The sequence below is a fragment of the Cryptomeria japonica genome, chromosome 4, assembly GCF_030272615.1.
Source record: "Cryptomeria japonica chromosome 4, Sugi_1.0, whole genome shotgun sequence".
Taxonomy (NCBI): Eukaryota; Viridiplantae; Streptophyta; class Pinopsida; order Cupressales; family Cupressaceae; genus Cryptomeria; species Cryptomeria japonica.
Genome location: NC_081408.1, coordinates 46120754 through 46143562, shown reverse-complemented (window position 1 = coordinate 46143562; position 22809 = coordinate 46120754).

The following is a 22809-nucleotide window of genomic DNA, read 5'->3' as shown; positions in this document are numbered from 1 at the left end:
TTAGAAGACCCACGTCTGCTGGATTCAAGTAGGTTGTTAAGCATCAAGCAAGTTTGATATGATCTAGCGGTTCGCGTGAATTTGCGAAGGCAAGATGCTGCTACTTTAAGGCCTGCGAAATGGCGAAAGAGCTAGTGGGCCCAAGGAACAGATAAGGCATAAAAGTAAAAGACAATCAACTCTATTTTGATCCAAGGGTTCTTGTTGCTTCGTGGTTGCAAATCAATCAATGATTAAAGCCCACGAAATGGCAAAAGAGAAAGAGAGGTTCTATCCAGCATGACATGGAGTGATAGCTGTTACTTTTTGTAAAGCTCGATGATGATGTGTCGATTGACACGTAGTTTCAAAAGGTAATTAAGGGCCCACCAAGGTGTAACTGATAGTTATATAGGAAGTAAGACACATGGTTGACTCTGAACTAAACCTGAAGAGTTTTCCAGGGCTAATGGCCAATTGCCACGTGGAATTTGTTAAACGATGAACAAGTGGGGTAAGCAATGTCCGAATAAAGGTCTCATTTTAAAAGGTGTTCATCTCTAGATGGATCCAAGGCCTCTCGCTATTTTGTGGCTTGAATATGGAAGCAGATTAACCCCTATGAAATAGCAAAAAACCATTAGTCATCAAGATGAGGCACGGTTAGTGAAAAAGTTGACGGTCCAGGTAGGAGTTAAAGGCCGGGCGGTTAGAGTTCCATCTAACGCTTGGCATAGCTTTGCGAAAGGAAAGTGCTCGGGGGTTAAAGCTTGCAAAATGGCAAAAAGGAGGTAGGGCCTGATGCAAAGGCAAAGAGGTTAAGACAGTGTAAAGACTGATCAAGTCTCATCTGATCGGACGACTGGTGCGATTTCGTTAAGCGAAGTTGCAAGGATGTTATGCTTTGCAAAGTGGCGAAAGAGCAAAAAGGAAAATACATAGGTGTGTTGTGACCCGTTGGAGTGAAATTTTTGAATCCTTTTATGAATTCAATTCTGAAGGGATGGCCGAAGCATGCGGTATCAATGTCGCAGTTAAGAGACCTATTACAGTATATGATCTCGCATGAATCGAATGAAGGCATCATTTTGAAGGGTTGTTGCAGAGAAGCGGTTGTAGAGCAGATTTTTTCAGGTGCAGAGCAAATTCCTTCAAGACAAGAACATAATTTTTCAAGCCAGGAACAGGTTCTCTTTTACTCTTGCTTAGCAATCACTTGACTGTTTGTTTTAATTGGGGTTTTGATTGGATACAAAACGGTTGTGGCTAGTAATTAAGATTGCCTGCATAGTTTTTTTTTTAAGATGGCACCTAAAAGGGAGTTCTCAAGAAAGGTTAATTACAAGAGAGGGCTATCTGTGATGATTTCCTAGAGTAGTTGACAATGTCAACTAATGTGGCAGCAAAGGTTAAAGAGTTAGTGCCAAGAGCTCATCGCCTAAAAATAGGAGAAGGATTGTATGACAAGGGCAATTGGCTAAGAGACCCTCAGGTTGGGTTGTCTGGGTTGGGCATATTCAAGGTAGGATTTGGTATGAGACATTCCCTAGCCCTAATGAATAGTATTTGGGAGTTAGATGTAGGTAAATTGGTGGTCCCTAGAGTATTCATGGATGTGGATCTCCTAACTCAGATTGCACACAACTATGACCCAATCACAAGGAGTGTTAGGGATATAAATGGGAAAACCCTCATTGAAATCAATAATGAGGAGTTCAGAAATGCTTTTGGGCTTAGTGAATTTACCAATTTTTTAGAACCTATTAACTTTAAATCACTAGCTCAGGTTTACAGTGTGCAGAGGAACCACCTTAGAAATGGGCCTCTTAAAGAATTCTTTGTGAAGATAGGTGGATTAATAGTTGTAGGACCCAATACTGAGGAGCCCTTCTCTTTAAATCTGTTCACCCTTAGAGCCAAGGGATTATACTAGTCACTCTGCCAAATTTTAGGAGAAGATGCTAAAGCAAACATGCCAACTCATTACATGTTAATGATTGCTCAAATTTTGAATCCTTCTCTGGCAGTGACCTTTGATTATGCCTCCTATATCACTGATGCCATCCATGAAGGCTTGATAGGGATAAATAATGGGAAAGTGGATAGGCCTTTTGGATGGTACTCCCTCCTCATGCATTTATTTTTATTCAAGGGTGGTGACTATTTTGCAAGTGGAATGGATATTGTGAAAGAGAAAGATGGAGAAAAGATGCCAGTGCAGTTATGGAGTACAGTGCTGTCATGGGATAGAGAAGATGCTAGTTACTTGAGGTTTGATAAGTGCTTTGCATCCAAGCTTAGGACCCTTATTTGTTTAGAGAATCCAAGAGTCCCTAAGGTTCTTTTGGAATTCATTAGGCCAAAAGAGTTTGCTGAGAATATTAAAATTGTCCACAATTGGGGTGATATCTACTTATACCCTGTCTCCATAGTTTTCAGAGTATATGGTTTTAAAGGCACTCCATTTTTGTTTCCTTATCAGGTCCCTCTCAAAGTAGGAATTGCAGAATTCCTCAGGCAGATTGGTGGTGTGTAAGAGGCAGAGCTAACACGCAGAGGTAAAGGGACCATTTTCCCTATGATAACCATAGATCATCAATTTGTAATAACTAAAGGAGGTTGGAAATGTTTTGAAGATTTTCTTCAACCTTACCATTTATCAACTGTAGTATCTAGGTGTGCCAACCCTAAAGATTTCTTCAACGACATCTTCATAAAGAGGGCAATATGCAGAGGTAGACCCCACCAATTTTAGTTCCCAGAAGATCCCATTAGGAATGAGTTTGATTTAGATGAGCAAGAGCTGAGGAAAGAGAAGTGGGTGGCCTATAAGAAGGCCTTAGACTTTGTGCACCAATTTGATACTAGCTATGACCCCTTGTCTAGCTTTGACCCCTTTGAAGAAAAGGTAAAATTCTTAATTCTTTGTTTTGAAGATGTGATGCAGACATTGAAAGAAAAGAGGGAGGTTGTAATTAAGAACAACTCTGAGAAAGCAAGATTAGTTCTAACTAGGTCTACATCTGCCAGAGAAATTCCTCCTGGTGATTACATGTTACATAAGAAGTCCAACTACAATGTGTTGATGCCAACAACAGGGGAGCCTTCTACCTCAAAAGGGAAGAGGAAGATATAGGATGTCATTGACATTCAAGACAACCCAAAGAAACAAAGAATGGGAAAGGAAGTACAATCTGATGTACCCTTGTATTTCCCATCTCAATCCCCTATTCATATAGGAGATGAATAGGTAGGAGCTGAAAAACTAATACAGTTAGGCAGTCTTGGAGAGATAGTCTACACATATGATGAAGTGGAAGAGGGAATGTTAGAAGAGCCCCTTATTATTGAGATGAACATTACTGCTAATGATTTCAAAGGCCAGGAGTGGGATCCTAAGATCAAACAAGCTAGTGAGGATTTCTTGGCTGATAATAACTTTGTCACATCAGAAGCTTTCATGCAATTTGTGTGGAAACAAAATATTGATAAATTTAATGCTAGGTGTGAAAAGAGGAAAGGTGAGCAGCCCCACAAGGACCCAGCTATGGTAGAGGAGGAGATAACGCAAGAAATGGTTGATGAGTTTAAAACCATCACTCCCGAGCAAGGAGGAAATATGGTAGCACAGGCTAGGGTACTCATTCTCCCTGAATGGGACATAGCAGATGCCTTGGTTTTAGAGGCAGTAAGAAAGGAGACCAAACCTATGGAAGGAGTCACTTTCAGCAAGGATAATGCTACACTGGTCCTATGGTCTCTAAAAAGAGATGAGAATAAAAGGAATAAGGACACCTCAGGGTCAAGTTACCCTGGAGGAATGGTAGTGAAAAGAGTGCAGAACACTGGGGTAGTGGAAGCTGCTAGCACTGTGTTAGAGACTGCAAGGTTTAATGTTGCAGTAGTAGAAAGAGAGGCAAAAGAAAAGGTAGATCTCGAAGCTAAGATGGAGACAGTTTTAAAAGCTTATAACAATGCCAAGGATGAGGTAAGAGGTAGAGATAGTATCATTTCCAAGCTAAAAAGTCAGTTGGCAGGACAATACCATCAAGGTGAGTCTTCAACATTGATGATCGCTTCCTCTCCAGCGAGACCCCCACCTACTAGTCCAATTATAGAATTCCCTCCTTCTCCTATGCCTTCTGGTTTCCAACTAGCTGAGACTTATCAACATGAAATGGAAAAGTCGCAATAGGCCCAAGCCTTATTTGCAAACAAGTACGAGGAGAAGATAAGGGCAACAATTTTAAGTTTTACTCAAATTGTTGATGCTCCTACAGTGTATTTCAACATGAAAAGAATTTTGGATACTCTTAATAAGTTGAATGAGGATAAGGCTATTTTAGAGCCTATTATGAGTAAATGGTTGCCCAGGGAAGTGGACTTGGAACTGATGTGTGCATCATATGATGAAGCAGAGGCTGATGTCACTATCAAATCTACATGTGATTTGGCGAAAGAATTGACAAAGTTGGCTGAAGGAAGAGCTAATGTGGAAAGAAGAGCTAATTTGTATAGGAAAGAATATACTGAGCATAAATTTGCATTGTTTCCTGGAGGTTTTGTCAACCAGAACCAGTTAAAAGATAAACAAGCATGGTTAGATGAGTTAGGGGCTAATTTATCCTTTATGGTAAATGAGATAATCAATAAAGATGACACCTCTTTGTTTGTTAAAACAATTGAGGAATTAATGAAGATCAAATTTCATTATGGGTTTTTGGATTTGGAGGTAAGGCAAGTGAGGAATGCTTGGAAAAAGTTGTTAAAATTGAGTAAAACAATTATTGACCACTCATGGCCTATTGATGATTTTTTCCAAGAATGGTCCCAAAAGTATGTCGTGGCTGATGTGGAGGTTCAAGAAGAAGATGTTCCAGAGTAGTTAAAAGGCACTCCTGAATGGTTTGAGGATATTGCGAAAGAGCTACCAACTTAAGAAGCTGCGGGTGTTGAAAAAGACTTGTAACCGCATTTGGGAAAGGTTTTGTAACTACTTTTTAAGAGAAGTAATGATTGTAACAAACTCTCCTAGGAAAGTCTGAAGCTATGTATGCATCCATGCTATTATAAATGGATACCAGAACTATGTAAAAAGGGATCACAAGGAATTGTAAGAAAATGCTGCAGAAATTTATCTGAGCTTTTTTTTCAATTCTTAATGGAGAATATTCAAATGTTTTTGTAATACTTTTAGGGCTAATATCAATACACAGACCATTGGTTTTGAGTGTAAACTTTGTGTTGTCTTCAAGTATGTTTGCAAATGTTTACTGTTTCATTCTGAGTAATATAGGGTTATTCCTTCAGAATATGGGTTGTAAGGCAATTTCAAGTAGATGTGCTTCTTAGCTTTTCTCTTCAGGAGGGGAATTAAATACGCAGGAACCATTTCTACCAGTAAATTCTTTGTGGGGTACTTTGAATTTTGATGAATACAGTTTAGTTTGGTATGAATAAATTCTTATGTATGTCAGGCATGTATAGGGATCTGCAAAAGCCAAACTGATAGGATGTGTGAAGGTATTTGATTGTGGAAGTATTGTTCGAACTTAGATGACTCTATGGCCTTGGATTAGGCACTGGTATCTATTAAGGTTGTCTTCTTTACATATCTTGTAGGTCAATACTGAACATGAGTACAAGTTTTATTTCTTTGTTTCAGTTGGTTTTAAGGTGATAAAATCCATTGGTTTTCAGACTGGTTTGCTGTGGATTTGTCTTTTAAAAGTGTGAATTCAGTTCACAAAGGTATACCCGCCTGAACTTTGGACAAGTTCGAAGTGTAGAAGGTTAATCAAACCTTGTCATATGTTGTCCTGAAAGTCTCCTTCTCTTTGATCCCTCTTCTCCATATAGAGTTTATCATATCACCATAAGGATCTTGAAGGGAATCAAATTTTGAGAACAACAAAATCTTTGTTTCTTGGAAAGAAACTGGTTTCATGGATCAACAAAAAATAGTCATGCATTTCTTTATCTACCGCAAAAGCTGAGTATGTTGCAGCAACAACTAATTGCACTCAAGTCTTGTGGATGAAGAAAATGTTGAAGGATATCGGGGTAAATTGTAGTGAACAGATAGTTATCTATTGTGATAACTCTTTAGCTATTGACATGTCTAAGAATCCAGTATTTCACTCTAAGAATAAGCATATATCAATAAATTATAACTTTCTGAAGGACAAGGTAGAAGGAAAGGAAGTCAAATTGGTTTATGTGAACACTAAAGAACAGATTGCGGATATTTTCACTAAACCGATGTCTAAGGAATCATTTGAGTATTTGAGAGGCAGGTTAGGGGTTTTTTCCCCTCTGGTAGAGACTTGATTGATGTAGTTTGTCATCAGTTTGACATGCATTATCATAGATATTATTCATTCTGATACTGATGAGTGGTGCTACTACTTAGGGGGGGTAGTCAGCTTTGAGATATAGAGGTTTATATTCTTTCTTTGATATTTTTGTCAGATTTCTAGCATTGATGTCAAAGGGGGAGAGATATTGATGTGAAAAATAAGAAAAGGAGTTGTATACATTAAGGGGAGAGTTATTGATATTCAGGATATTGTTGGCTATCTTCCATAGGGGGAGACTTGTTTGGCATTTCTTAGTACTTAGATGTTTTTCACATCTAGTGTTGCCATCAATACCAAAGGGGGAGATTGTTGACATTATGGATGAATTGATTATGTGTTGCATTGATATTTTGTCATTGATGTCAACACTAGCTTTTATGGCTGGTTATCGATAGATAGGTTTTGGTTACCAGTAGAAGATCTAGTGTTACCAACAAAAGACACTATCTATTGGACACTTTCGGCATGTTTGGATCATTGAAGTATGTTTGATTTTATGTGTTACATGTTCCTTATGCATCTTTTGGTTAGTTGGTTTTGACTTGGTAATCAGATGCTATCATACACTCTTGTAAACCCTCACCCGCATTGGTTTAAGGCTCTACCGATAAAGCTTTCATTGAGGAATCTTGACAGGATGCATAATTGGTGTTGGTGCATCTTCTAGATGGATTTCAGGATGTTGGAGGTGTTCTTTGATCATACTTCAACTGCTTGAAGACATTGCTTTGGCGTGGTGGAACCAAAATAGGTCTAATACCTATCTAGGTTATGGACCAGTATCATGATAACGTGTTCTCTACACGTTAATGTTTCAGGATGTTTTATGGATTGGTTATTGTTGTTTTGGTCTTAAGCCAACATTTCATATCATTGTAATATGGATTTATGTAATGATCTTATTGTAATATCTTTTAGGTGGTTGACCTAATTGGTTTAGGCCTTAGGGTTGGTATAAAATGATGTAAGATCTCATCGTAGATAGTGGTATGGGAATGGAATAAGTGTCATGGTCTTGGAATGCAATATCATATGCAAAGGAGATTTGGTCGATCATAGGTGATCGAATTGTGATTAAGGAAAAGGTCAAAGGCCTCTGGTATTGGGCTTAACTAGGACTGTAATCAGGAATGGTAGATGCTATCTCTGGCAGTTCACTCTATTGGATTGTTATACATTTATCTTGAGATGGTTTTAACCTCTCTGTAGTCAGTGAGACTCTTTTGTAATGAGTAGTATGCTCTAGGAAGTGTGCCTTCCTACATGTGCAAGCCCCTCATTGTAACACATACTTTCTGTAGAAGTATCATCTGACTGTGGGTAGGCTTCCTACCATGGTTTTTCCCTTTCTAGGTTTTCCATGTACAAATCATGGTGTTATGTGGTATGGTTTCTTTGCATTGATTATCTTTTTAATTTTTAAGTTGCATTGTTTACCGGTCTCTGTTTCTTCTTTACTGATACTTAATATGGTTAAAGGTTATTAATTGGATTAAATTTTATAATCACCGGTTATCCTAACACATTCGAATAATATAATCTTGACTTTTATTGCATGCATGGTAATCCATAAATTGTGACAAGCTAGTGCACTTGAATAATCGTTGCATACATGGAATAATGGGAATATAACGAAGAACCTTGCGAGGCACCTTTTTTGTTATTTGATCTATTCGATATCTATTGATATGACATTCAAGGCATTTAGTTCAAAATTCATGTTGTTTTTGATATATAATATGATCATTGGGACAAGCATCTATTGCTTGATACTCCATTCCAATATCTTTCATAATGATAGATAATTCTTGGTATGAGTGAGGTAGAATATTTGATGGTGGTAACAAAAACTCACCTATCAATCTACAACAAAAAAATATAATTTGTTAATATAAAGAATATTAATGGTACATGATTCACTATTTATTAACTATAATGACATATATGAAATACCTTAACATACGTGAGATTGTTATGTTGGATAAACCATTCATAACCTTCAAGTTCACCAACAACAATACAACAAAGAGAATAGTTGTTTGGGAGCCTTCGTAAAGGACCTCATATGCCTTATAAAGTAGAGGTAAGTCATGAACAACATCAAGGTCATCTTGATCATCATGATTAGTTGCGCTAGTCTAAATGTGTCATGGATCAATGTATTTGTATCATCATCTTCAATTGTGTTTTGTGGCTCATGATCATCATCTTCCATGGGATCATTATCTTCAACTTCGATATTCACACCTCCATGTTCCTCCACTTCGAAAATCATATTCTCCAGGTTGTGTTGATCCATATCATGTGCTCTGGGGTGGTCGACCTATATAAAAATGATCAACACAAATAAACCATGATCACGATCTCATCATCAAGTGATTTCTTATGTATATAAATTGTGAAAACGATATAATGAAAAACTTACCAATGGATGATAATCATGTCCCCCTTCAATGTGACCATGAAACCTATAATGTTTCTTATTTGTTTTGATTAGAAGTCTTCTAGTATTTAACCCCTTACAAATTTTGCAGGGGCAATAACATTTTCCATCACCTTTTCTTTTCAAGTTAGACCACAATCTAGCAAGTGTCTCCTTATTTTGTTGTTTGTTGATATTATCTGACATGGTCTTTCTTCACAGGCAAAAAACTTTGGCTATAGAACTAGTTATATAGAAGTTGAAATGTTAGTTATGAAATTACATTTCAGTGTAATATACCAAATTAAATTACTTGAACATAGAAATAATGCAAATTGAACCAAAACTGTTTCACTCTTCTTTTCAATCTCAAAACATATCTAATGACTTTGTGGTGATTTAGAGCAAGCAATATGCTAATGGATTTGTGGTATGCAATCCTTGTATCATATCCTAAGTTGACTAATGTCTAATTGGGGTAATCCATGAGTGTCTAATGTGAATCCATTATCAATGTTGTGAAGTCATCGAGAGTATGGTGATAGTCATCCTTATAGGATCCTCTCAATACTGTCCAGATCAGTGACAAGTAAGACCAAATTATCAGTCACACCTTGGGTGCAAGTGAATGATAATACATATATTTTTGGGATGAACACCATTAAGATTCATAGACTCAAGTTAGTATAAAATGAAAGTAACTATCCATTCCCATGCTCATGCATACTTACATGAATAATATTGCCCTTGTGTATCCTAAACATTCGAGAGACCTTATTTGACTTGCCTAATCAATGTGGTTGTTGTCCTAATATGAAATACTGAGTTCTACCCTTGCCTCTGCATCAAACTTCTCACATCATGTTTCTTCACCAAAACACACTATTCCCAATCTTCCTCAATACCCTCAATGGAGGGGCATGTATAATGGTTTCAACATAAAAATTCAATGATCATACACTCCATTCTTCTAGACACCCTTGGATACATTACTTGGCTTCTAGGCTTGGAAAAACTAATATGAATTGAGCCAACACCATGAGGATAGGGTCAAGTATCATGGAAACTGATCATAATTTGTGAAGATAGGGTTCACACCTAAGTGTTGGCTCTCAAAAATGCCACACTTCCAACATTGTTAGTCTCAAGACTTCTCCTATTGGGTCAACACTCATTGATGGCCACAAGGCAAAATCAATGTATCTAGGCTTAAAACTCCTTACTCTAGTCTTGGAGAACCCTACACAAGGTCTATGAGCACTCACTTTGTATTACAATAGAAAGAGCCTTCCTCTAGAACTTTTTTTGAACACACACATCATTGGTAATCATTGTTATGATGGATGGTCTGTTAGGCTAGTAAATAAAATGCTTATTCTTTTTCCACCCATAGAAACTACAATAAGGTATTTGACTTGACAGGGTCCCCACACATCACTTCAACACCAAAAATTAGGCAATTCAACCTTTTTCCTTCTCAATGCATTTTTTTTTGTCTTTCACTAGTTTTCTTAGTCTGATACATAGGGATATCAGACCTTTCATGGCATCATCACACACACAAACTTTCCCATATGTCCCTATAAGTCTAATATGTTAAATACATTTCACCTAGCACTATCTGGTACAGATTCTTGTGTCCTATCCATATAGGATGTTTGCACACTGCACTATCATCCTTGATTCATGTGTATGATGCATAGGTAGGGGCATGTATAATGGTTTCAACATACAAAGTCAATGATCATACACTCTATCTTCTAGACACCCTTGGATATATTACTTAGCTTATAGGATTGGGAAACTAATATGAATTGATCCAACACCATGATGATAGGGTTAAGTATCATATAAATTGATCATAATTTGTGAAGATAGGGTTCACACCTAAGTGTTGACTCTCAACAATGCCACACTTCCAAAATTGCCAGTCTCAAGACTTCTCCTATTGGGTCAAATACTCATTGATGACCACAAGGCCAAATCAATATATCTAGGCTTAAAACTCCTTACTCTAGGCTTGGAGGACCCTACACAAGGTCTATGAATTTTACCATTATAATTATTTTTTAATGGATGAGGATCTATATTATCATTTCCAAAATAGTGTTATGCATATTCACAAAAAGAAAGGTAAGTGGAAAGAGTCACATCCAAAATTCCAAACAAGAGAATAGCTCAAAACAAAAAACAATTATAAAAAGACAACTAAGAGGAGGAGGTCAGCACTAGTCATTTGTTTTTCTCTTTATCTACAATTTCTTGTTTTGCATATGTCACTTGAAACTACACTTCTAAGACCCTATTGCAGATAATAGGAATAATTTTGTAAAATTAGCAGTAGCACTATCTTTTCACCCAACTATAGTGAAAGTCCCAAATCATCTTTGGTGGTTCCTTAGTAAGAATACAAATGTGTCTCATGTAGCATAGGAGCTCATTTTCCATGTGAAAATCAAGAACCTACCACCTAACCATAAATTTTTGGTATATGTCAAAGAATTCAAGATCTCTAATATTAAGTTAAGGTCATTCTAATGTTTCATGCTTGCAAGAACCAAATATTGTTATCAAAGTTGTAGATGAAAGATAAGTCAAGCAGTCAACAACCTTATCAATACTCTCGTTCTTGTGTCAAATGTTCAATTGAAAAAAAATGTTGTAGGTACATGGAGCACCTTTGATGATGGTAATTTTAAAACTCACCTCAAGTCTACATGAACTGTAGAGGCTTGTAATAAGTATGCATGACTATCTCCTTACCCAAAATGTATTCCCTCCATTGCATGCAAACCTAAATGATAGCATATATCTCTTTCTTATATTTTAGGTACTTACCCACTATGTTATAAAACATCTTGTTATGGTAAATAGAAAAAGTATCAGGTGACACTATGTTAGAAATGGCTCACCATTGTAGGTACATGGGGTACCTTTGATGGTCATTTTTCAACTCACCTTGACTCTACATGACTTACAAAAGCTTGTGATAAGTATGGATGATTGTCTCCTTCCAATATGTAGTCCTTTCATTGTATGCAGACCTAAATAATATCATAAATCTTTGTCATATTTTAGGGCCTTTCTTACCTTTGGGGTTGAGTTTATCTTCAACCAATATTTTGGTGTTTAAAGATGTCATTTTCATCTAGATGTACTAATGATGGAGGCTAGACATTAAAATTTGTAAAGAACCAATGCTTCTTAGGGTTCTTGATGCCAAGTTTTGAACACAATGTGTGTTAAGTATTGATGTAGTCAAATACAAATTTTCTCTCACAGTGGCCACAAAATTTACTTTTCTTCATTTGTGTCTTTTGGAAAAATCTTCCTTGATGATCTCTATGAAACCACCCAAACTGAAATTCACCTCCATCACTAAATCAAGTGGAGTTCCTTCAACTCCTCCTTGGCTAGCAAGCTAGCAATCCAACATTGTTGAACTAGAATTCTAATTTAAGTAGGGCAGACATAATTTTCTCTAATCTAAGAAATTACAAAGAAATACATCTCCAATTTAGAAATATAATCATCAACAACATCTACATCAATTTTCCCATCAAACTTAGGGATATCACAACTTAACTAGGCTTTAAAGGGAGTCCAATTGCCAAATAACCTTTCCAATGGGGCCCACTACTTATTTTGGTTACTTTAGAGCATCAGCACAAATCAGTTCATCATCCTTGATCTTTATTTTCCTCAAGCCACCTAGATCAACAACTTGAAGGAATTTGAGGAGTTAGTAGCTAGTTCTTCAATATCATTGAATCTCGTATTTAATTCAAATATCCAATATCTAACTGCATTTGATGGTACATGCAAGAGCAACTAAGTTGTGATAGCACTTATCTAAATTAGGCTAGTAATTTGGGGAACAATACACTAGCTAAGAAATTTATTGTACCAAAAGTAAAAATTGAACAAACTAATTCACAAAATTGATAATTACAATATAGCTGAACAAAATTATCTTTATTTTAATCGAGTGTGTTTACAAAATGGGTAAACCTTGTAGTAGAGATGAATGCCTTCTATTCTTGTTACATGATTCAAATTCAGCCACTATATAGCTTTCGAAAAAAGGAAAACTTACTAAAAGTAGTATATTAGGGATCTTGGTGGAACCAAAGAATCATCACACCTAGTACTAACTAGTGTCCTTGGAAGTTGAAATGAGCATTCAAAATAAGGAGAAACCTAATGGAAAACTGAAAATGTTTGTTGGAAAATTATTTATTTGGCACCCCCATTTTTCAAGGCCATAACTCTTGTCTATAACTGCCATTAAGATGACTTGAGATGTCTTCTACATTGCAACACCACTTCCACTTTAAGCTATCTCTAGAATAGTTCTACTAGTGATTGTGGATCGTTTTGGCTAGAAAGAATTAAAATAAAATCCAAATTAGCATGAAACCAAAAGATAATGTCTATAGAATGAGCAATATATCTATGGCTGAGACAAATGTCTTGGTGAATCCTACGATAAGTAGGGGCCCTTTCCATAGCAATATGGATATTCTCAGCAATTGATTGAATCTCTTGAGCTTGGTGAATACGACACTAATGGTCCAAAAGTGAGAATAGGTTCAAGTGAATTCTTTCTCCAATGGATAATTTAATTTTAACGTGTGATGGCACATCTAAGAGGGCTATTAATTGAATTTTAAGGTCAATGTCTCAAGGGAAGGAGCACATATGTAACCTAGAATTGCTCCCTTGTCCAATTCTTTTACGCATTTGTAACCTTGAATGATGCTTTTGCACTATTTTTCTACACTTTTGTACAATCTAGTTGTGCTTTTGTTCAATATCATTCTTTTTTAGAAAATTTCCAAATCATACACACAATCATGACTTCACACCTATAAAATAGGAAACTTTTGGACAAACTAGACTTGAAACGACACTTGGAAACAAACTTCTGTTAGAGTAATTGGGTCTTTACTTGATTAATTAAATGACATTTGTTTAATTAATTAAGTTCCCCTTTGTCTCTTTTACACTTAAGCTAACATTAGGTGCATAATAATTTAATTCTTTTATTAATTATTATGTGCAAGCCTAGGTTTTTCCCTTTTAGGGTTTCTTGACCTATTAGAGGTTAATTCTTTTCTTTGTATCATTATTCTATTACTCATTTTTGTGAATACAAAGCTCTCATCTTTTTTGAGCATTTTTCTGTGTATTTGGTTTTTCTTTGTTGCTTGCTTTCTTCTCCTTGTAATAGGTTTATTCAGCTTGCAGAGATCATTTGGGCTCCTGTGGTGTTGTCTTTCTCAACTCTCACATGGTATCAGAGCTTCAGATTTGCAGCTACCTGTTCTTGTTTTGAGTTTTTTTGCATTGGAAGCAGATCTGGGGTTTTTTTCAGAAGTTTTTTTTTGTGCACCTAGGGATAGGTCTTTTTTCTAAGCACTTTGGGCCTAAACAGACCTCACCATCATGCTCAGAAGGCCCAAAATCCCTTATGGTCATATAAAACTTGACCAATTTCGACACCTAAGCCTCTGGGGGTATATTTTTTTCTGTACAAAGGCCGTATGACCGTAGCACGCAATTCGAGAAAAAATTTAAATTTTTTTTGCCTTTTTATGGAATGCAGGCTGAAATTTGATTTTTTGCAAAAATATCAAAAATCAAAACTCAGCAAAGTTTTTAAAACAAAAATCCAGATTTTTGGGGTTTTTTGGTCCCCGTCGGCTTGACAGTCCGGTCACCAGCCCTCGTCGGCTCCCTGCTCTAGCCGCTGGCCACTGCAGCCCTGCCCGTCGGCCACCCATCTGCCACCACAACCTCTCTCCACCGCTCCACCACCAAAGCACCTCTGGAGTGCCACCTCCGCCCAGCCCTACCACCAGTCAGCCACCATTGCCCTCTCTCTTGCCTTTGAAGGGGGGGTTGGTTTTTTCATCATATCTTAAGCATACAGAGTCATTTTTTGAAAAGGAATAGGCGTTGGAAAGATGGTTCCAAGCCAGACCTTGTGGTATTGGAATTTTTTTCCAATTTTTCTGTTTGACTATACTTTTTTTCTAGTCAAAGTGGGGTCTTTTTTCCACACTTCTAGGGTCGTAGAATGGGCAAACAGACTTCGTTTTTCAAAAATAGATAGGCGTTGGAAAGATCTCAGCATGCTCTATTCAGATATGTGATCTTGTTTCTCATATTTTTTATCAGGTAAATGAGATTTCAGTTTGAATTTTTTTTGCTTATGCACTACTTCCTTCTCATCAGTATGTACTAGGGTTTGGGTTTATCTCTTGTGGGGGGGGGTGTTGTTTTTCTCTCACTTTCTGTCATTTATATCAAAATATAGATCACCAAAACTCTCAAAACAAATGAACCCTTATGCATCTTCTGTCTACTCTAAAAGATCACATAATAAAAAAACACAAGCAGGTATAGGTGTAGAGTTTCATGGCAGATTCTTCAGTTGAGCTGTTGACATCACACAACTAGCACACCTGGAAGCCTCACATCACGCGGCTTCTCAGGGAACGATGGTTGTGGCCTTATTTGGATGAGGTTCAGCCTCTGTTGTAGCATCCTTATGAGCTTCTTCATCACAGAAACTGTTGGTATTTTGGATATGATATGGTTTTTTCATTGATGTCAACACTTATCAACTCTGGTCAACCTACTGGCACTTGGATAATTGGCAATGTTCACCGGCAAGCAAGTGACTTATGCACAGTCACTGGTATTTGGTTCACCGGTAGGATATATTGTTCACCGGTACTTGGAATCACTTGGAGAATACTTGGTTATGTCGAAGACATCATTTGGACACTTTGTCTTGGTGATTTGTTCATTTGTTTATTCATGTTTGCATATTTGTTGTTACCAACAAATAGGTCCAGGATAAGCACCGACAGGTTTATCTATTCCAGATCAGCACGACACGCTATGGAGACGATTTATTGTTGCTGTAAATGCATTAAGCCGACATGTTGAATCAAATATTGCATTGGATATTGTTTTATTTGTAATTGATTTTATTGTAATATCTTTTAGTGAGCCAACCTACTAAATTGGTCTTAGGTTATGGTATAAATGTAAGATCTCATTTGTGAGATCAATGTACGAATGTGAAAAGGATTATAATAAAGTGTCTATGAATATCAGCAGAGCCATACACGTAGATATCATTCAAGATTGAAGGAAGGTTTGAAGAAGGCATATCAGAGCTAAACCAGTACTGAATCCAGCTTAAGAAGATGTTATTTTGTGCAGTACATTATCATTGGATTTAATCATCCAATTGTAGTCAGTGTGACTCTTATTTTGTGTTTGAGCAGTGAGCTCTAGGTGCTTGGCCTTTCTACATATCCAGGCCCCCATTTGTATACACATACTATTTGCAGTAGTACCATCTAATTGTGGGTAAGGTTTCCCACCGTGGTTTTTCCCCTTACAGGGTTTCCATGTACAAATATTGGTGTTATGTATTGTGGATGTTATTATCTTTTTGTTTCATGCATTAATCTTTATCGGTACTACAATTAACTAATAAACTATCTACCGGCATCAAGTTTGGTTTACCGGTATTAAGCATTAAGTTTGGTTAAGTTGTTTTTGGTTTGAATTTATTAGAGAATTGATTCACCCCACCTCTCAGTTGTCTTTGGGACCTAACAATTGGTATCAGAGCCTAGTCCTCTTTTGCAGAAGTTTAATAGGTTGAGGAGATCCAATGTCTTCTAACTATTTTAGGAAGGACATTCCTAAACTTGATGGAACCAACTATGGTATATGTAAGATCAAGATGGAGACTCACTTGAATTGCATTGGAAAGGACATCTAGGAAGTTACAAAGAATGGTTATACTACTCCTACTCAAAGTCAACCTAATCCACCTAACTTGACTAAAGATGAGGAAAATGATTGCAAAGCAAGAGAAGCACTTTTGAGCGTATTGCCAGATCAACAAATTATGGGATTATTAGATATGTCTATTGATAAATCTATTTGGGACCATTTGGAAACATGTAATGAAGGAGATTCCATAGTCAAAATTGCAAAACTTGAAAGCTTTCAAGTCAGGTATGAAAATCTGAAAATGGAAGAAGATGAAAGGATTTCTGCTTTTATGGAAAGAGTAAATGAAATTGTTTTGGGTATTAAATGTTGTGGAGGAACCTTAAGTGAATATTAAATTATTTCCAAAGTTTTAAGAGGATTTCCATCGACATACAAAATGAAAGTTACTACTATAAATGAGTTGAGAACAATGCCTAATACATCAGTAACTAGAGACACATTGATTGGAAAACTTTCAGCTTTTAAAATTGAGGAATTTGGTCCAATTGCTACTATAAAGACATATTTAGCTTTTAAGGCATCAACATCATTTGCATCATCATTTGACAAGTCTGATTGGAAAGCCTTTTATGCAAGAGAACTTGAAGAAAGCAAGAGAGAAAATGAAGAACTTGAAGAACTTGAAATACTATTTGCAAGGAAAATGCCTAAAGGTCATGTTGGAAGTAAGTATGAAGGTAAAGCACCCTTTAAAAGTTTCAACTATAATAAGATTGGTCATATGGCTTCAAGATGCCCTGATAGACATGCAAGATTGAAAGAAGCTAGAAGAACATACAAGCCTAACCCTGAATATCAGAGTTACAGATTTAAGAAGAATAAAGACAAGTCTTGTTACCTTGCTGATGAAGGAGTCACTGATGATTCTGATGAGGATCCGATAGACAATGGATGGGTCTTTGTTGCTATAACAGAAGATCAACCAACACCTGTTGTTCAATCGATAGAGCAGGCCCTGGCAGCTAAAATTGAAGTTAAGGATGAATGGATCATTGATTCAGGATGCTCACATCATATGACTGGCAATAAAAGTAAATTCTTAACCTTTCAAGAATACAATGGAGGTCTAGTAAGATTTGGAGATGATAAAGCTTGTTTGATCAAAGGAAAAGGTACAATATCTCTTGATGGTAAGCACAATACTAATAATGTTTACTACGTTGAAGGTTTAAAGCATAATCTTTTGAGCGTTGGTCAATTAGTTGAAAAAGGTTTTCAGTTACAATTCAAGAATGGTAAATGCAAAATTATAAACAAAACTGGTTTGGAAATTGCAACCGACAATCAGACTAAAGGTAATATCTTTCATTTGAATAAAAATGAAAAGACATGCTTGATTGCACATATTGATGAAATTTGGTTATGGCATAAGAGACTCTGTCATGTACATTTTGATTGCATTGTGAAAATTAGTACAACTAAGGCAGTAAGAGATTTGCCTAGAATTGTCAAACCTCACAATCCGGTATGTAAGGAATGTCAATTTAGAAAGAAAGTTAGAGCATATTTTAAGAGTATTCCAAAAAAATCCAATAATGCTCTTGACTTAATTCATACTGATTTATGTGGTTTAGCTAGAACTAAAAGTTTACAAGGTGATATATATTTTATGCTAATCATTGATGACTATTCTAGAATGTGTTGGGTTACTTTTCTCAAAGAAATATCAGAAGCTCTTGGGAAATTCAAACTATTCAAGGCAATGGTAGAGAATGAAACCAATAAGAAAATCAAATGTCTAAGATCAGATCAAGGAGGAGAATTCACATCTAAGGAATTTAATACATTTTGTGAAGTAAATGGAATCAAAAGACAATTATCAGCACCCTAGACACCATAGCAGAATGGAGTTGTAGAAAGGAAAAATAGAACTATCTTGGATGTAGCTAGAAGTATGTTATCAGAAGCAAATCTACCACATGTACACTGGAGAGAGGCAGTAAGTACAACGGTCTATACATTCAACAAAGTTGACATCAAAGGTGAAACCGGTAAGACCCCTCATGAAGTATGGTTTGGTATTACTCCTACTCTTAAATATTTTAGAATATTTGGAAGTAAATGCTATATTAGAAGAGATGAGTATATTGGCAAATTTGATCCTAGAAGTGACGAAGGAATATTTCTTGGTTATTCATCTAAGAGCAAGGCATATAGATGTTTTAATAAGAGATTGTAGAAAATTGTTGAAAGTACAAATGTGAAAATTGATGAACAGTTTAGAGGAACTTCAAGGTATATAGACTCTAAAACAACAACAGAGATACTAACAAATGAGCCTACATTGAACACATTGGTAAAGAATGAAGATCTAGTTACACCGGTATCATCTGAAAATTCTACTATAACTAAAGAACAGCAACAAACAAAGACAGCATGGTATGTAAGATTGAACCACTCTGTAGATCAGATAATTGGGAACAAATATCAAGGAGTTATGACTAGAGGAAGACTGGAAAATGAAGAGGTATGAAGAGGTATGTGAAGATAAACACTGGATTAAAGCTATGGAAGAAGAGTTAGAACAAATTGAAAAGAATAACACATGGACATTAATTCCCCGGCCTAAAGCCAAAAATGTAATTGGAACAAAATGGGTATTTAGAAACAAACTTAATGAAGATGGTAAGGTAATCAGAAATAAAGCAAGACTAGCATGTAGGGGATATTCACAGAAAGAAGGAATTGATTATAATGAAACCTTTGCACCGGTAGCTATAATTGAGGCAGTCATATTATTCTTGGCTTTTGCAACACACAAGAACTATAAAGTATATCAGATGGATATTAAATGTGCATTTTTGAATGGAGATCTTGAAGAAGAAGTTTATATTGAACAACTTGATGGATTTTCTTTGACAGATGACAACGATATGGTTTGCAGGTTAAGGAAAGCTTTGTATGGGCTAAAGCAAGCTCCAAGAGCTTGGTATGCTAGATTGGATAAATATCTTTTGAAGATTGGTTTTTCTAAAGGTAATGCTGACAACAACTTGTACTACAAAGTGACTAATGATGACATCTTGGTTATATGAGTTTTTTTTGATGATATAATCTTTGGAGGAGAAGATGGATTATGTAAAGACTTTTCTATTGAGATGCAACAAGAATTTGAAATGTCTATGATTGGAGTGATAAAATTCTTTTTAGGATTGCAGATTTCACAGACTGACAAAGGTATATTCTTGAGTCAATCTAAGTACTTGAAGAAGCTACTAAAGAAATTAGGCATGGAAAACTCTAAACTGGTAAGCACACCTATGACTACAAATGACAAATTATCACTAAGGGATGAATCAACACTTGTTAATCTGACTAGGTACAAATCTATGATAGAAGGTTTACTGTATTTGACACAAACAAGACCTGATATTATGAATGCAGTATGTATTGTTTCAAGATTTCAGAGTAATCCTAAAGAAAATCATGAATCAGTAGTAAAAAGGATTTTTTGGTACTTACAAGGCACTACAAATCTTGGCTTATGGTATCCTAGAGATGAAAACTTTGAATTATGTGCATACACAGATGCAAATTGGGCAGGAGATGTAGATGACAGAAAAAGAACCATCGGAGGAGCATTTTTTCTTGGAAGCAGATTAATTTCTTGGTTGAGTAAGAAACAAAGTTGCACATCTTTATCAACAGCTGAATCAGAATATGTTGTAGCAACAACTAATTGCACACAGGTATTATGGCTTAAACAAATGTTGAAAGACATAAAGGTAAAATGCAAGGAACCTATAACTATCTATTGTGATAATACAACAACAATTGATATATCTAAGAATCCGGCACTACATTCTAAAACTAAACATGTCTCTATCAAATTGAATTTACTGAAAGAGAATGTTGAAGCAAAAGAAGTAAAACTAGTTTATGTGAATACTAAAGAACAAATTGTAGATATTTTCACTAAGCCTTTACCTAAGGAGACTTTTGAATATCTCAGAGATCAGCTTGGGGTCATACCCCCACTGGTAGAGACTTAGATAGTTGATGTTTGTCATCAACTGATAGAACTAACAGAGAAATCTTTTACTCCGACTTTGATGAGGAGAGCTACTTCTCAGGGGGAGTAGTTGGTATACTAGATAAGTTAGTATTTTGTATTTGAACCTGGTTTTTGTATTGCTTTGGCATTTGATGTCAAAGGGGGAGAGACTGATATGGAAAAACACATGTTACTCCTAGTGGGAGAGATTGTTATTTTGAGAGAGATTGATTACTCTCTGTACCTAAATTTTGATTTCTAGTTATGATCTCCTTTGGGAGATTGTTGGTTTTTGGTATTTCTGTTTTGGCACTTTGATGATTTTTCCATCTTGTATTTCCATAAATCCCAAAGGGGGATATTGTTGGTATTTTGGATATGTTGATATGTTTTTGTCATTGATGTCAACACTTATCAACTCTGGTCAGCCTACTAGCACTTGGAGAATTGCCAATGCTCACCGACAAGCAAGTGACTTATGCACAGTCACCAGTATTAGGTTCACTGGCAGGATATATTGTTCACTGACACTTGGAATCACTTGGTGAATACTTGGTTATGTCAAAGACATTGTTTGGACACTTTGTCTTGGTGATTCGTTCATTTGTTTATTCATGTTTGCATATTTTTTGTTACCAACAAATAGGTCCAGGATAAGCATCGACAGGTTTATCTATTCCAGATCAGCACAACACGCTGTGGAGATGATTTATTATTGTTGTAAATGCATTAAGACGACATGTTGAATTGGATATTGCATCAGATATTATATTATTTGTAATTGATTTTATTGTAATATCTTTTAGTGAGATGACCTACTAAATTGGTCTTAGGTTATGGTATAAATGTAAGATCTCATTTGTGAGATCAATGTGCGAATGTGAAAAGGATTATAATAAGGTATATATGAATATTAGCAGAGCCATACATGCATATATCATTCAAGATTGAAGGAAGGTTTGAAGAAGGCATATCAGAGCTAAACCGGTACTGAATCCAACATAAGAAGATTCTATTTTGTGCAGTACATTATCATTGGATTTAATCATCCAATTGTAGTTAGTGTGACTCTCATTTTGTGTTTGAGTAGTGAACTCTAGGCGCTTGGCCTTTCTGCATGTGCAAACCCCCATTTGTATACACATACTATCTGCAGTAGTACCATCTGATTGTGGGTAAGGATTCCCACTGTGGTTTTTCCCCTTACAGGGTTTCCACGTACGAATATTGGTGTTATGTGTTGTGGATGTTATTATCTTTCTGTTTCATGCATTAATCTTTACCGGTACTACAATTAACTGATAAACTGTCTACCGACATCAAGTTTGGTTTACCGGTATTAAGCATTAAGTTTGGTTAAGTTGTTTTTGGTTTGAATTTATTAGACAACTGATTCACCCCCCCCCCTCTCAGTTGTCTCCAGGACCTAACAGATACAAGATGGATGAGGCCATCAGTTTTCTCTCATTACATGTTTTTGATAGTCTTATGTTTCACATTGACGCTTTTCTCACTCCTCGCGATATTTGGTTGAAGTTTGAGACTCTCTTGGAGAGAGTTAATGAGATCCAGGCATGACAGATTGAGGCAGAGTTGGTTTCTTTATCACCTGATTCCTTTCTCACCATTGAGGATTTTTTGAACAAATTCAAGACTACCAGATATGTTCTCCAGGGGTGTGGAAAGATCAAGACAGATACAGAGTGCATTCACTTGATCCTTTCGAAGCTTCAGGGTCCTTTTCAGTTCTTTGCCTCTGCTTTCTACTCCACCATGGATGGATTGGTTGCTTGCTTTACCATGCCTACCATTGATGTGTTTTATGAGTGTTTGTCTCATGAGCAGTCTCACCTTTCTCAGCTAGACATGCTCTTAGGGTCCAAGACCAAATCATTGGTTTCTCAATCCTCTAAGGAGAAGAAAAAGTAGAAACCAAAGCCAAAGAAGAATTTTGTAGGCAGTGAGAATTCCTCCAAGCCACCTCCTAAGTCTGATTCTAAACCACCATTTCCTCCGAAAAATGGGAAATCTTCATAGTCTGGTGAGTCTTCCTCCAAGACTAAGAAGAAATCAGGAGATACTTGCAGTTTTGGTGGCAAGGAAGGACATCCGGTTTCTAGGGGTTGGAAATGCTTAGAGGCTTTAGAGGAAGCCATGCAGCAACATCATGTCTCCTCACCTCAAGCGTCTTCTCCTTCCATAGGGAAAGGTCATGCTCTCACTGCTCG